This window comes from Engystomops pustulosus, chromosome 2 (assembly GCF_040894005.1).
Source record: "Engystomops pustulosus chromosome 2, aEngPut4.maternal, whole genome shotgun sequence".
Lineage (NCBI taxonomy): Eukaryota > Metazoa > Chordata > Amphibia > Anura > Leptodactylidae > Engystomops > Engystomops pustulosus.
This window is the reverse complement of record NC_092412.1, coordinates 162,050,354-162,065,262: the sequence shown is the minus strand read 5'-3', so window position 1 is coordinate 162,065,262 and position 14,909 is coordinate 162,050,354. Positions and strand designations below refer to the sequence as shown.

General features: G+C 41.5%; 1 long non-coding RNA gene across 1 annotated transcript in view; it reads right to left on the bottom strand.

The window, feature by feature from the left end:
• The window catches only part of LOC140118823 (uncharacterized), a 38,196-nt gene extending 23,549 nt beyond the window's left edge, over positions 1-14,647 (bottom strand). Inside the window, exon 1 of the long non-coding RNA XR_011853264.1 lies at positions 14,514-14,647. This is a non-coding gene — a long non-coding RNA (uncharacterized lncRNA). The remainder of the gene's footprint in view (positions 1-14,513) is intronic.
• Between the last annotated feature and the right edge of the window lie 262 nt (positions 14,648-14,909).

Sequence of the window (14,909 nt, the reverse complement as noted above, 5' to 3'; positions counted from 1 at the left end):
TTAACCCCTAGGGGACTCAGCATCTTTTGGCCTAAAGGACGCGGCCCCATTTTTCAAATCTGGCCTGTGTCACTATAAGTGGTTATAGCTTTGGAACGCTATGAGATATCCAGGGGATTTTGAGATTGTTTTCTCGTGACACATTGTACTTCAAATTAGTTTAAAAATTTGGATGAAATCTTTTGCGTTTAGTTATGAAAAAAAACAAAATTTGGCAAAAATTTTGAAAAATTCTTTATTTTCAACGTTCTAAATTCTCTACTTTTGATGCAGATGGTCAAAGCACCCAAATAAATTCATAACTTACATTTCCCAAATGTCTGCTTTATGTTGGATGGTTTTTTAAGATTCCACATATTTTACTAGAATGTTATGAGGCTCAGAATTTGGGTGCCATTTTTCACATTTTTTGTAAAATCGCCAAAACCCGTACTTAGATGGACCTGCTCAACTTCTAATTGACACTGAGAGGCCTAAATAATAGCGAGACTCATAAATTACCCCATTGTGGAAACTACACCCCTCAACGTATGAAAAACTACTTTTAAGAAGTTTGTTAACCCTTTACGTGTTTTATAGGGGTTAAAACAAAACGGAGGTGGAGTCTGCAAATTGTAATATTTTTTCACAATACACTCATTTTGGGTGGAAAATTAAACATTTAAAATGGATTAAATTAAAAAAGGCTCCACAAAGTTTGATACCCAATCTCTCCCGAGTACACCGATACCCCATGTGTGGTGGTAACCTGCTGTATGGGCGCACGGCCGGGCATAGAAGGGAAGGAGGCGCCATCCAAATCAGATTTGCTATGTCACATTGTACAGGCTATAATTTTTTTCTTTTTTTTAATGAGGACCTATAGGGGCTTATTTCTTTTGCCACATGAGATGCACTTTTCTGGTATGTAATTTTGGGGCATCTACAGCTAATTGGTGAGATTTAATTAACTCTTTGTTGGTGGAGGAAATGAAAATCATCAATTTTTAGGAAAATTTTTATGTGTTTTTTTTTTTTGGCCGTTAACCATACCATAAAAATAGTATATTATTTTTATTCTATGGATCGCCACGATTATGAAAATACTTCATTTATATATATTTTTTATTTTTTACCATTTTTACTGAATAAAAAGTAATTTGGCAAAATTGTTGTTAATTTTAGCATCACCGTCTTTCATATGTATAACTTTTTTATTTTTCACCTCACAAATCTGTTTAAGGACTTATTTTTTGCGAGAATGATAGCTCTTTTTAGTGGTCTTATTTTAGATTGTGTAACTTTTTAAAATCACTTTTTTTAGAGCATTTTTAAAGGGCATTAATAAAAAATCATCTTTTTCAGAGAGAGTTTTTTTAGGTTGTTTTTTACGGGGTTCACTTTGCGAATCTAATAACGATTCTGTTTTATTATACAGATTGTTACGGACGCAGGGATACCAAATATGTGGGGGTTTTGTGTATTTTATTCAATTGTACTGAATAAAAACTAATTTGGAGAAAATCTTATTCATTTTAGCATCACCATCTTTTTATATGCATAACTTTTTTATTTTTTGGCTGACAAATCTTGTTAGGGGCTTATTTTTTGCGAGAACAGTTGTTCTTTTTAGTGGGCTTATTTTAGAGTGCACAAAATTTTTTAAATCACTTTTTAGAGCATTTTTTATAGGGTATTAATTAAAAATTATCTTTTTTCGGAACGTTTTTTGCGTTTATTTCCTCCGGCGTTTACCGTGCGGGTCCAGTAACAATTCTGTTTTATTATGCAGATTGCTACGGACGCGGCAATACCAAATATGCAGGGTTTTTTTGTGTTTTTATGTTTTTTATACTTTTTTATGGGAAAGTGACATTTTAGGGGCTTATATTTTATGTATTTATTTTTTATTTATTATAATGTGTAGTGTTTACTGTTTTTGCATTTTTTTTTACTTGATCTGATCACTGATCACTGGTTTAAGTTCAATACACTGCTCTACAATACTATTTCATTGTAGAGCAGTGTAAACTGTCTGAGCAAGCTTGCGCATGCTCAGACAGTTTGCAGTCAGCCCCGGAAGGGGTCTGACTGCCATGGAGACCGGGCAGCTCCGGGGCACATGCCAGTCCTCGGAGCTGCCCGGAAGAGGATCGGATCCCCCGGTAATCGGCACGGGGGATCCGATCCACAGCAGGAACACCCTTACACGCCGCGGGGTGTTACAGCGCGGTGTCAGCTGTGATAGACAGCTGACAGCCGCTGCTTCTGGTACCGGCTCCGTTTGTGAGCCGGTCCCAGAAGCTGGACGTTATACTACGTCCCGGTGCGCTAAGCATCTAGCCCCGGGGACGTAGTATAACGTCGTGGTGCGCCTAGAGGTTAAATGCATCTTCATAGAAGAACTGCATAAAATCTGGATTTTCAGAATCTTGCTAAACAAATAAAATACCACATTAGAAATCGTTTAGCTTTTTTTACTACATTAGTTTAATTCTAATAATTTGGTCAATTTCAAAATGTATGTTAAAGTTTTACAATACTAACATTCTAATTTAAACAAATACAAGAATGACCAGTTCTGCCTATATACTGGGTGTGGTGCAATGAATCAGCAGACCAGCAACTAAACCAATGTTCACATTACCAAACAAAGTGAGTTCCAGGAGAAAGTCAGCATCTCCTCCGCCTTACAGACCGAACCGAGGAATGCCAACACAGATATAATAATAGATGGCTCGCACATAAACTTTTCTTTAATGTTAAATCACTACAAAAGTCACAGGGGCACTCTTTCTCTAAAATGTAGTTATAGAATTGTAAAGACATGTGTTCCCTTACATCTCTTTCCTCAGTTGTGTCCCTTGCTTCACTTGGTTGAACTTCATAGACTTATATTTTCCAACCATTCTATGTAAGTAGTGTCCACCAATAATATTCATTCTGAGGGCCAACATCACAGCTACATAGAAATAGTGCAAGGTTTAATATGCAGTCCGTGATCCAAAAATGTTTATGCACTAGCATAAATGTAATTATAATTAAATCTCTTTCTCTGTCGCACAGGAGGAGATTTATCATTAGGCAGGATTTGAGCAGTTGTCTATGTGTTAGACTTTTCCTACAGTCTGATTTATAGTGCAGTGTTAAAAGCTGTGTGCGCTCTATGCGAATAGATTGCACCAGTTGCACATCTGCTCAATTTCTGCTTTTTTGCAATATTTTTGCACAGGAAATTCTCAGATACCTCAAACATAAAATTGTGCAAAAACTTCAAAATTGAGCAAGTTTGAGATAAATATCCCCCTGTAGTAGCAATGGACCCACATTCCCCACCTCCTATGTGGTATAGTTTTGCAATTAAATTTGCGTTCTTTTTAAGTTCTTTTGAAAATCCTCAGTTGATAAATGTGGTGTTTTACACTCTGTGGTGTATTTTTTCCGCCACTTTCTCGCTGAAAAAACCCACAAAAACAATGTTTGCGCAAAAGTTTGTGACAATTATACACCAAGAAGCTACATAGGACTAATGATAAATCTCCCCCACAGAATCTGAGTTCCTGAGGCGACAGCAGCATGGGGACAACTACAAGCTCCAAATCCTCGTCGGACAACGCACCTCGGTTATCGCGACGGGATGGGTATGTAAATGCGATTGGCTTAACAATCGCATGCGTTTCCCTGGCCCGCATGTGCGTTCGGGCCGAGGACCTCCCCCTGTGCGCTAGCGTCGCGTTATGACGGACGCCTAGCGGAACGTGTGACCGCGGCCTTAAGCCCATGAGCTCTCTCCATACACCCTCCGTAGCACCTCAACCTAATAGCAAGTCCTGGTGCACAGGGTTAAAGCGGTCCCATGTGTTTTGATTGTGGGAGGAGAGATAAGTCACATTAATATACACATTAATGTAGTGCATATGCCTGGACACCCACAAATATGATCCACCCTGGGATGGATTTACAGTTGATGCTACCCTAGGCACTCTCAGTGCTTACATTCCTTATCGGAGCCCAGGATTGTTTCTAGAAAAGAGCAGAGCTGGACCCAGGAGGAGTATTCTCCATTGATCCACTGCTATCATTAGATTCAAAAACAGCTTGAGGCTGCGTGATTTCTGCACTGAAGGGGCGTTTCGGTCGCCATATGTAACATACAAAGTCCTACAGAAATGTGTTGCATGCCCTTTGTTAAAAGTTCACCAAAACAAAGTGGTGCACTCTGTCAGGGCAGTGCAGAGGGCGCCAGAAATCCTGAATCTGGTGTACTCTGCACTATACACAGGCAAACAGTTTGCACTGTTCTTAGTGAATGTGCCCCAGTGTCTTGCATTTAAACATTGCAAAAGGTAAAAAGGGTCTGTCAGTTAAGGGTGTGGTCAGACGTGCCTCTAGCTTTGCATTTAAAAATGAAAAGCTAGTACATGGGGCGGGCTTAGGCCATGTGATTAGTAACCAGCACCCAGTATCTTGTATTGTTTAAATGCAAGACACCAGGCACTGGTGATTGCATGTGTCTCCATGGAAATGCATATGTGATCGGGTCTAGGCCCATCTCCATGTGCTGGCTTTGCATTTGTAAATGCAACGCTAGCAGCATGTGTGACCTTGCCCTAAAAAAAGGAGTTGTCTGATAATTAGGCACCACGTACCAGGCTAACACCAATAAGGTTATGCTGGGGATTGAACTCTGTGCATTATATTGATATATAATGCACACAGTTCTTATTTCCCTGATATGTGCCACAGCTCCTTAGTCTAGTGGAATCTCTGCCACTGATCAGCCTTCATTCCAGTCTAACCACTGCCATAAGTTAATCCTCAGTGTAGTGTAGACTTCATTCATTGTGTGTGTACATACTGTTACCAGTCTAGTGTAACTGGTGACATAAGTAAGTTCTCAGTCTAGTATACCAGTCAGTACAAAGTCTTGTAAAATCACTGCCACCAGTCAGTCCTATATTAAGAGTAGTCACTTCCACCAGTCAGTCCTCAACATATTATAAACACTAGCACTAGTAAGTCCACATAGTAGGGTAATCACTAGACCAGTCAGTTGTAAGTCTAGTGTAATCTCTACCATAAGTCAACCCTCACTCTAGTGTAACTACTACTACCAGTCAATCTGAAGTCTAGGGAATGAGTAGCAAACTGAAGGCCATTGGCCAGAACACAGCCCTCTTTCCTGTTAAATCTGGCCGTCCTTAGTCATAGCCAGCTCAGATCGAAAAAGTGTCCCCACAGAAGGTCGTTTTCCCCTGTAACTGGGGCTCCTACAGATGCCCTAATTACAGGTGAAAACTAGAAAGAAAAAAAAAACAGAAAAAATGTGGAAAAATGTGGAAATGTACATATAAAGTTATTGACATTTAAAGTAAGAGCCTACATACACAGATCACATATTAATAAATATTTAAAAAATATTTAAAAAATGTAAGTCGGAACTGTATATTTTATCATTGTAATCCTAGACAGAACTTTTTTAGTTTCTGTGACAATTGTATTTTAAAAATGTTGGGTTGTCATAAGAATCAATATTAACACTAAAGCTTCATTACAGACACATTTGATAACTGTTATAGCTGTTTATTGTAGCATAGGACTAAAGTACGATAAATTACCAATATCCAGAGGTCCGTTTGTAACTAGGGGTCTTATGTAAGTCGAGTGTTCTTAAGTAGGGGACCGCCTGTACACATTATTTTCCCCAATAAAATAAAAAAAATCCCCCACTACACTATGGAAATAGCCCTGTTTGCCCCAGACTATACATTTTGTATACCAAAACGACCATCACATACTGAGGAATTAATTTATAATGGTCCCTAAAAATATAAAAATGAAAATAAGAACTTCAACGTTCTATTAATTTTTAACTATACCTATGTATCACTTTAGAAATGCCACAGAATTTTTACGGTATTGCACAAAAAAGGAAGTTATGGCCCTTAAACTAGTAAGTATAAAAATGTTGCATAAATTCCCTGGTCATTAAAGCCTTTTGAGGCCTTGTCAGAAAGGGGCTAGAATGCAAACACAGCGGGGTAGATTTATCAGAAATGTCTGGAAGTAAAACTGTTCTAGTATCCCATGGCAGGAAAACAGAGCTCAGACTTCATTTTCATACAACCATACAAAATTAAAGCTGAGCTCTGATTGGTTGCCACAGGTACCTAGAACAGTTCTGTTCTCTGACACTTTGGAAAAATTTCCTTCATGGTGTGAAAGCTTCATAATGCCTTGTCAGGCTTCAGGGGTAGTGGACCCCCTAGACCACCGCAGACGATGACACAAGCCAACAACTGGGACCGGAATCTAAATGGCAACTGGTTTTCACCAGAGCCCACTGCAAAGCAGGTTGGACTTGCTGCGGCTTGGTACCACCAGGTCGCTCCACAGGTGCTCGGTGGCAGCCAAGGCGGGGTACAGAGTCAGCAGGCAAGTTTGTAGTCGGGGGCAGGCAGGAGGTCAAGAGTGCCAGTGAAGGAGCTTAAACGGGAACAGATCCGGGGTCACAACGGGGAATCAAATGACAGGCACAAGGCAAAAGACAAAGCTTTCCCGACAGGATATAGCACAAAGATCCAGCAAGGAATGCTGGGAGAGGCCGGCTTTTATCAGAATCTGGCAAATGGCCAGCGCCAATCAACGGTGCGCTGGCCCTTTAAATTGACGAGCACCGGCGCGCGCACCTTGGGAGACGCTCGCTCGGAAGCCTGGGACAGGAGCAGGATCTTGGAGAGGTGAGAGGCTGGGGGAGCCGTCACCACGGAGAGGGGTACGGGTGTGCCTGCGACCTGGGAAATGGGTATCAGGAGCACCTGTGACAGCCATGTTCACAACATGCGACTGTATTGCATTTTGAACTATGTCCTCCCTGAACACAGATGTGTCTAAACATAAACTCTAAACATAAAATCTGACAAGCAGCAGCAAATGTTTTATTAATGTGGCAAAACACATATTGCTACTTACCGAACACAAGTAACTAGGTCTAAAGACACTGTGCTCAGATAGGAGATTCTATAGATGCGCTTGATATATGTTTTAAAATACAATTCAATCACATCTTGTGAACATGGCCTTAAAGTCCAGTATTAAGCAAGAACTTATTTTTTGCTTATTTTTTAACTTACTTATTGTGGCCCTCTCATCACCTCCTCATTTTGTGACCTCTCATCTACCTATCAAATTGTGGCCTCTGTCATCTACCCCTCATATTGTGGCCCCTCATCTCCCTTCTCATATTATGACCCTCTCATCTCCCTCTTTATATTGTGGCCCCTCATTTCCTCCTCATAGTGTGGCCTCCCATCTCTCCCTCATATTGTGCTCCCCATTATCTCCCACTCATATTATGGCCTCTTTTTTTCCTTTCATATAGTGGCCTCTTATCTCCTTATTTCCTCCTTATATTATGGGTCCCTCTAATTTCCCCCTCTTATCATGGCCCTTTTCTTCTCTCCCCTCTAATTATGGGCCCCCTTATATATACCCCTCTTATTGTTAATCCCTTTTCATCCCACCATCATTTTGTAGCCCCTCATCTCCCCTTCTCTTATTGTGAGCCCCCTGGTATCTCACTTTCTTTTTCTAACCTGCTCTCACTGTGGTTCCCCCAATCTTCTTTGCCGCCTCTCATCTCCCTTCTCTTAATGTTGCCCCCTTGTGTCCCCGCCTCTTATTGTGGGCTCCCTTCATCTCCCGCTCATTTTGAGCCCCCCTTTGATACCTCCTCTCTTTGTGGGTCCCCTGGTAACCCCCTTAATCTCTCCCTCTTTTTCTAAGCCACTTTCATCTCTGTGTATCTCGTTGGCCCCCCTCATCTTCTGTTCCCCTTTTTCATTTGTGGTTTTCTCATCTTCTTCCTCTTAATGTTGCCCCTCCTATTATGGGTCCCCTCTCATCTCTCCCCTCTTTTTGAGCTCCCCCTGGTATCTCCTCTCTCATTGTGGGCCCCCCTGACCTTCTATACCGCCTTTCACCCCCCTCATTTATGGCCCCCCTCACCTTCCTCCTCTTACTGTTGTCCCTTGTATCTCTCCCTCTTATTCTGGGGCCCCTGTTAACTCCCTCTCACTCCCAACTCCACCTCTGATTGTACCCCCCCCCCCCATTTTGTTGGCCCCCTCTCAATTTCCCCCTTTTTTGTGGCCCCTCTCATCTCCTTCTTTTAATATGGCCCCTTCTCCTCTTTGTAGAATAGTTAAACAAAGCAGCAGAGAGGCACAATGATGATGTGGAGAGCTCATAGCTTATCGTTGCTTTTAACTCCATCTGTATGGAAGTTAATGTTTTCAGAATGGAATAAAGGAGCAGAGTCGGAACAGCTCTAGCGAGCGGGGCTATTTGGTGTCGGGACCCACTGGCACACCAGTAGGCCAGTCCGACCCTAATTGTAGCCATGTAAAAGCTTTTGTATCCTGCAGGATTCTGGCTAATAGTTTACCAGGCTTTTCCCCAACCCGTAAAACGAACGGGAGCACAAATAGGGGTGGAAAGTTGTAGGTGCTGTTTGTGTTTGGCCTCAAAGTCGTGAAGGGTAGTCATTTTTTTTTTTGGAGTGGCAGTATCCTGAAGATGATCTGACTTAAAATACTGAGTTACTTCTATCTAGTTCAGATAAGCAAATCTGATCCTGCAAAACAGATTAATTTAATATCCATTTGATCAGATGGAGAGAGTGAGGAAAACCAGAGGATGGCCCAAAGTGACAATTGAAGTAATTTCTGAGTTGACCGCAGAGGAGAGCAAGCGGTGAGGCACAAAAATATAGTCTATCCTTGTATAGGAATTATGTAATTGAGAAAAAAAAAAATAGGGCGGCATTTATCATCCATTAGCCAATTAGAGTGATCCCGCCCCAGCGATCAGTGTGATTAGTCAGTCAAATCCTACTGACCAATCACAGCATTTTACAGTAAAAATGGGCTATTTAAGCAGTATTCCTGCTAACCAGCAACTCCATTCTGCACCTGGAGTCGCAGACTGTCCCAGTACTACACCTACCTCCTTGATCACTCCTATTCTCCCATTATCCTCGGTCCTTTTCTCCAGTGTGATCCCTCTCATCATGAGTGACCTTTTGTGATCATCTATCCTCTACTGCCCCGCAAACCCACTTTTAAGTACGGAGTGTACATAGTGTTACATTATATCCTGACTGCAAAATATGACTTAGAAGGCATTGATAGTTCTCTGTATTTTGTGTGTGTGAACTGTGGCTAAGGTTGCTGCTGTATTGGAACTTATTGCACACACCCACCCTCTACAGCTCAGCCCTGTCAAGCAAAAGGTTAACTTGAGTGATGGGCAGTCAGCTGCTAGGTGTGGTGTCCAGGAGCTCTTTTAACTATTTGTCAGGTTCTATTACACCTTGCTGGCTTTAGTAGTCTCCTGATACCTTTTCCTATGTGTCCTTTCTGTTACTTTGCTATACTGTAGCTGTATCTGACCTCTGCTTTGTTATTTGTCTATTTTCTTGATATTCAATTCTGTTCTTCACTGCTATCTTGGAATTGACCTAGTTCTGTTGACTTGTGTTATCTGTCTTTTTGTGTTGGTATTCTTTCCTGTATACTCAGTCAGTGTAGGAATTCTGGACCAAAAATCCCTAAAAGGGTTAGCGAGGCTTGTTAGATAGGTGACAGGGGTTGTGGTTGAATCTAGAGCCTGCACCCCCTTCTCTACCCTGGAGTAAAGATGTATAAACTGAGCAAGAGTACATCAGGGTACAAGTGTTACACTATTCAAGTGCCTCGCTTTCAGCAATACGGCTGCATTTGGCAGTGTGAGAAAATAGTTCTCCCGAAGTTTCTGCTCGGCAAAAACTTAGATGGCAAGAGATCAGGGCACTATACAACAACATCAGCATCTCTGTCCCAGTATGAGGTGCCTGTATAGAAAGCCCCCAAACCTGACTACATTTTGAACTATAATAAGTACATGGTAGGGTTTGACTTGTCGGAACAGGTGCCTCAGCCCTATAACACCATGTGGAAATGGAGGGTGTGATACAAGAAGCTGGCCACACATATCATGCAGATTGCACTGTATAGTGCATACGTGTTACATCAATGTGCAGGCCTAGGGCAACTTTCCTGGAATACCAAGAGGTGACAATAAAACATTTGATTTTTTCAGACCAGGAAGCGGGGAGTGCCAATACTTCTGAAAGTGATGCCACATGTGTTATAAACAATTTCACTGTGAGGACTCTATACCATGTTTTATGTCCTTATTTTCTCTTCTGAATCACTGAAAGAGGTAGGACAGTATGCAATATACAATAAACTGTCTAAAATGTAACTTTTAATTAATATATTAAAATAAATGGCTACTTTCAAAACACTACAAGATTAAACAGACACACATTTATACTTATTCCGTCTAATTCACTGTTGGTGATGAGCAACTCATTCCTGAATTACTGTGTGAGTGTAAATTGAGTAAATCGTATACCCTCTGGTCAAATGAGGCTATCTGCGGTATTCCTGTCCTCAAATACTTGCTGATATCAGACACCTTAGTCCAAAGGCTAAAATGCAGTAGATTCTGGCCTATTGCTGATGACAAATTGCTTGACTGGTTTCTGTGCACATTGTACTGTCTGATAATCGCTTGAAATCTGGCTGACTAAAGAAACAAATTGGGTCTTTCATTCTCACTTCACTGTCTATAGCCTATTGATGACATACAAGGATTGCTACACTAATCAGTGCATGCTATACTGTCCAAAATGAGCTGTGATTGTCACTCAGAGACAGATTGGATCTCCCACTGTTACTCCCTTGTCTATGAGCCACTTTGATTTCAGCTCATTCCCTTAAACAGCCATAACAATATGCTATAGCATCAATTCTATACTATCTACAATTATTAGATTGTGACTATGACTATCTATGTACGGATTGTACAAAGATTAAAATTATACATGACCCTATGCTTTTCTGACTGGAAAATCTCGTCAGGGGTCTGTGTTTTCTCAAAAGTTACAGGTAAGCAGATATGACACAGACTTACTTAATGGTAGCATGCTCGGTATACCTAAGGTGCTGACAGATTGGCAGCACAATTGATGGTAGAGTGCTGGCTTAAAAGACAAATCAAAAAGGAGATCTGCCACCTAGCAGGTGGTGGTGGCCTGCCAGTGTGATAATGCGGCTGCCATACTCTGACAAAGCCATTCTTTTATACATAAGACTTCTCTTCCATACGGTTTGCACTTTTCATCCACCAATCCTGGCAGCGGGTATCATGGGTGTGATGTGCCCTATTCTGATCCCACTATAGGCTAACCACGCCCACCTAAGGCGATGAGGCGTGGCTTCTTCCCCGGATGGCTGACTGGCAGAGACAGAGTGTTCCGCCTACCTAGCCCCCGCCAACCATGCAGGCGATGCTCAGAGATAACATCACTTTTTACTCTGGTTGGCTGATCACTGAAGGAGTATTCAACCTATCTGGCCACTGCCAATCACCCAGCCTGTGTTCATAAATGACATCACCTTCTACATCACAAGGTGGGTCATTCCAGTAACCCACCCCCTGATGATTGTGAATTTGATAGCTTGTTGCAATATAGATATCACCTTGCTAGCCAAAGTAAACCTCAAGCAATTATGTCATGAAGCCATGACACTTCACCTTCGGCAGGTGTGACTAGCAGGTGGACGGATAAGAAGAGGACACATCACAACCACAATCACAGCCAAGATTGGTGGATGGAAAGGGCAAACTAGAGTATGGAGGAAGAGTCTTACGTATAAAAGACTGACTAAGTCAGTATATGGCAACAGTAAAATGCCACCATTAACCTGCTAGATAGCAGATCTCCCTTATTTGTATTATCCTTTAAGTGAGCACACTACCATCACGTGTGCTGGCAATCTATTAGCACTTTATACCAGGCCTTATATCAAGCAAGTGTGTGTTATATGTGCATACATGTAACTTTTGAGCAAACACAGACCCCTGACAAGATTTTGCTTGGCTTTTTAGCTGAAACGCGTAGGCCACTTGCTGTTCTCTACGGATACATGTACTTTTATATTCATTAAATAAAGAAGAATTGTTTTCATCCTCCATAACTGCCATTTGTGCTGGGATCGTTTCCACTATATGTCTTAAGTGCTCTGAAACCTGGGAGCAGGTCCAGATTAGGATCCTAATCTATGTCACCTCCTGGTAAACTTGGAACTGTTCCAATCTACCACAGATTGAACTTTCATTATGGAAACCCTGTATTGCGCTAGGAAAACAGTGGCCAAATTCTGGATAGCTGCCCGAACCAACGTTCCCCCCTTCCTCATCTCTTCATGACTGGATTAAATTACTTAATAATGTTCTCCCCCTGAAGAATTGGGTACTTATCCACAAAAAAAGAGAAAAATAAGTTTTATGCTACCTGGGATAGGTCATTTGCGTCACCATTTACTTCTGTTCCCCAAATTCCTACTTAGTCCTATATTTGAAAATACATACTAGTTTTTCCCATCTCTTTTGTATTCTATTGTGAAAGGTGGACCCTGGGGTAGTGGTGGGATGCAGGTGCTTGGTTATGTGCTTTGTCTTATTTTGCTTTATCTTGTATTGTTCTTGGTTCTACGTTGGACTGTATTGATTTACTACAATTGAATATATACTTATATTCCCTATATCTACGTTTCTGTGGAAATTACTGTGTTGTAACCACCCACGTATCTTGTGCTCTCCATTTTTATTTTTCCTCTTTGATTGGGTCCTACGAGACCGACCTATATGTGTTTTTTTCAGTGTGCGAATTGTATGTCCGAATTCCCTTGAATAAAAAATGATCACTACATCTAACATCCCCTAAATGTGTACATTTTAGGGCTAAATGAGAATATTCTTGAAAATTGAAATTTCAACCATTATTATTATTAGATTCCTGCGAAAAAAAAGTTTAACAGGCTTCCCAAGTGATCTGAATAGTATGAGATGTTCATAAAAGTTCAAATAATTGAGTTGCGTATGGGGGTTTATAGAACATATGATCACAAAACAAAGATTTTTAAGAGATTTCCAAAAAACAAAGAACTTGCTACTAAAACTATAAACCTACTAACATCCATCAAAATAACCAAACATTAAAAAATTATGGAATGAAAAAGAAGACAAGTGGCAAAAAAGTTTTTTTACAAAAAAAATGTGCGGTATGACAAGAAGTAGAAAATGTAAAACACCCCAAAAATGTACATAAACTACAATGTGTCACAAGAAATCAATATCAAACTCACTTAGATAAGTTTAAATGTTGAAAAGTTAGTACCACAGAAAGAGACAGTGGTCAGCTTTGGGAAAAAAGGCTGAGCCTGTACTCACAAATTGCTGCATTCTTCAAGGGTTAAGAAAGTGTTTGTAGTGCAAACTGATGCTTCAGAGACAGGAATATGACAGTCTCGACACAGATCAGTGATGGAGAAGAACATCCTGTGATATATTTAAGCAGAAAACCGAATAATCAAGAGAAAATTTCGCTGTTGTGGAGAAGCAATGTCTTGCCATCAAATGGGCACTAGAATCCCCCAAATATTACCGTATTTTCCGGACTATAAGGCGCACTTAAAAGCCTTGGATTTCCGTGGAAATCCAAAGTGCGCCTTATAGTCCGGTGCGCCCTATGTATGGCGCTGGGCAGCGGACCATACTTACATAGGTCCCCGCTACCGGAGACCGGAGACAGCAGATCTCCAGCGGGAACTGCAGACCACGCGGCACGAACAACTTCTGCCCCATGGTCTGCAGTTCCCGCTGGAGATCTGCTGTCTCCGGTAGCGGGGACCTATGTAAGTATGGTCCACTGCCATCCTCCACCTCCCCCTCACCTTCCCCGCTCACCTTCCCCGCTTTCCCCGTCGCGTCTCGGCGTCGCGTCCCGTCGGGTCTCCGCTCCGCCCCCGGACCTCCGCCACGCCCCCGGACCCCGCGCCTTATAGTCCGATGCGCCTTATATATGGAATTATTACATATATAAGGCGCATCGGACTAATGCGCCTTATAGTCCGGTGCGCCTTATAGGGCGAAAAATACGGTATTTGTTAAGCAAAACATTCAGGTTAGTCACTGTCTGGATGAACCTGAATATAGAAAGAACTACGGTAGCCTTTGATTGGTTGTTGGCTGTGCAGTCTTATAATTGTACAGTGGATCCCAGGCCAGGAAGATTGCAGGGTCACACAGATGCATTTTCAGTGGTGGACTGTCTTGTGGTCACAGTTCCTCAGTCCCAGTGGCTGGAGCAGAGGGGGAGGTACATTTCTCCAAGATTCCTCTTCTAAGGGAAGTAGCAGATCAGAGGCTCACCTGTTGCCTAATTAAGTTATCAGAAAGCAGGTATATAAGGAAAGTCAGGAAAGCAATTAGCTCTCTGCCCGTCTGTGTGAGCGCCACACGCAAGTGAGGTTGCTACAAGTCTTTTTTGTTAGCAGGCATAGAGAAGCCCTCCAGTTGTAAGTCAGGGCCGAACAGGCAAGCATTTTGTTAATAAACCTGACCTTGAGTCAGCTTATACCTACCTGCTGCTGTTGTCCTGGTATTGATGAAAGAGAAGCATGTCCGTGAGTCCAGCTTAAGCTAGTTATAAGACTCTATTGAAGAAATACTAATTTCAGCAGAGAGCTTCTTCATGCCAATTCCAACTAAAGTGGCCAAATCTGTAAGTTTAACAAATAAAACTTTGAAATGTTCACCCGCCATAGGTAACCAATTGCATTTACCAATCTTATATACAAATACATTTTTTTTCCTTCAATTTTGTGTGCACAGTTACTATGCAGATGTGTCTCCATAATAACAGGCTATAGAATTTTTTAGGTGAGTAAAATTTAGCGTAAGAAATGTTTTTGCAGACCATAGATCAGAACAGGCAACACAGATATGAAGGTAGGGCATTTATAGGAGATCAGCAGGTT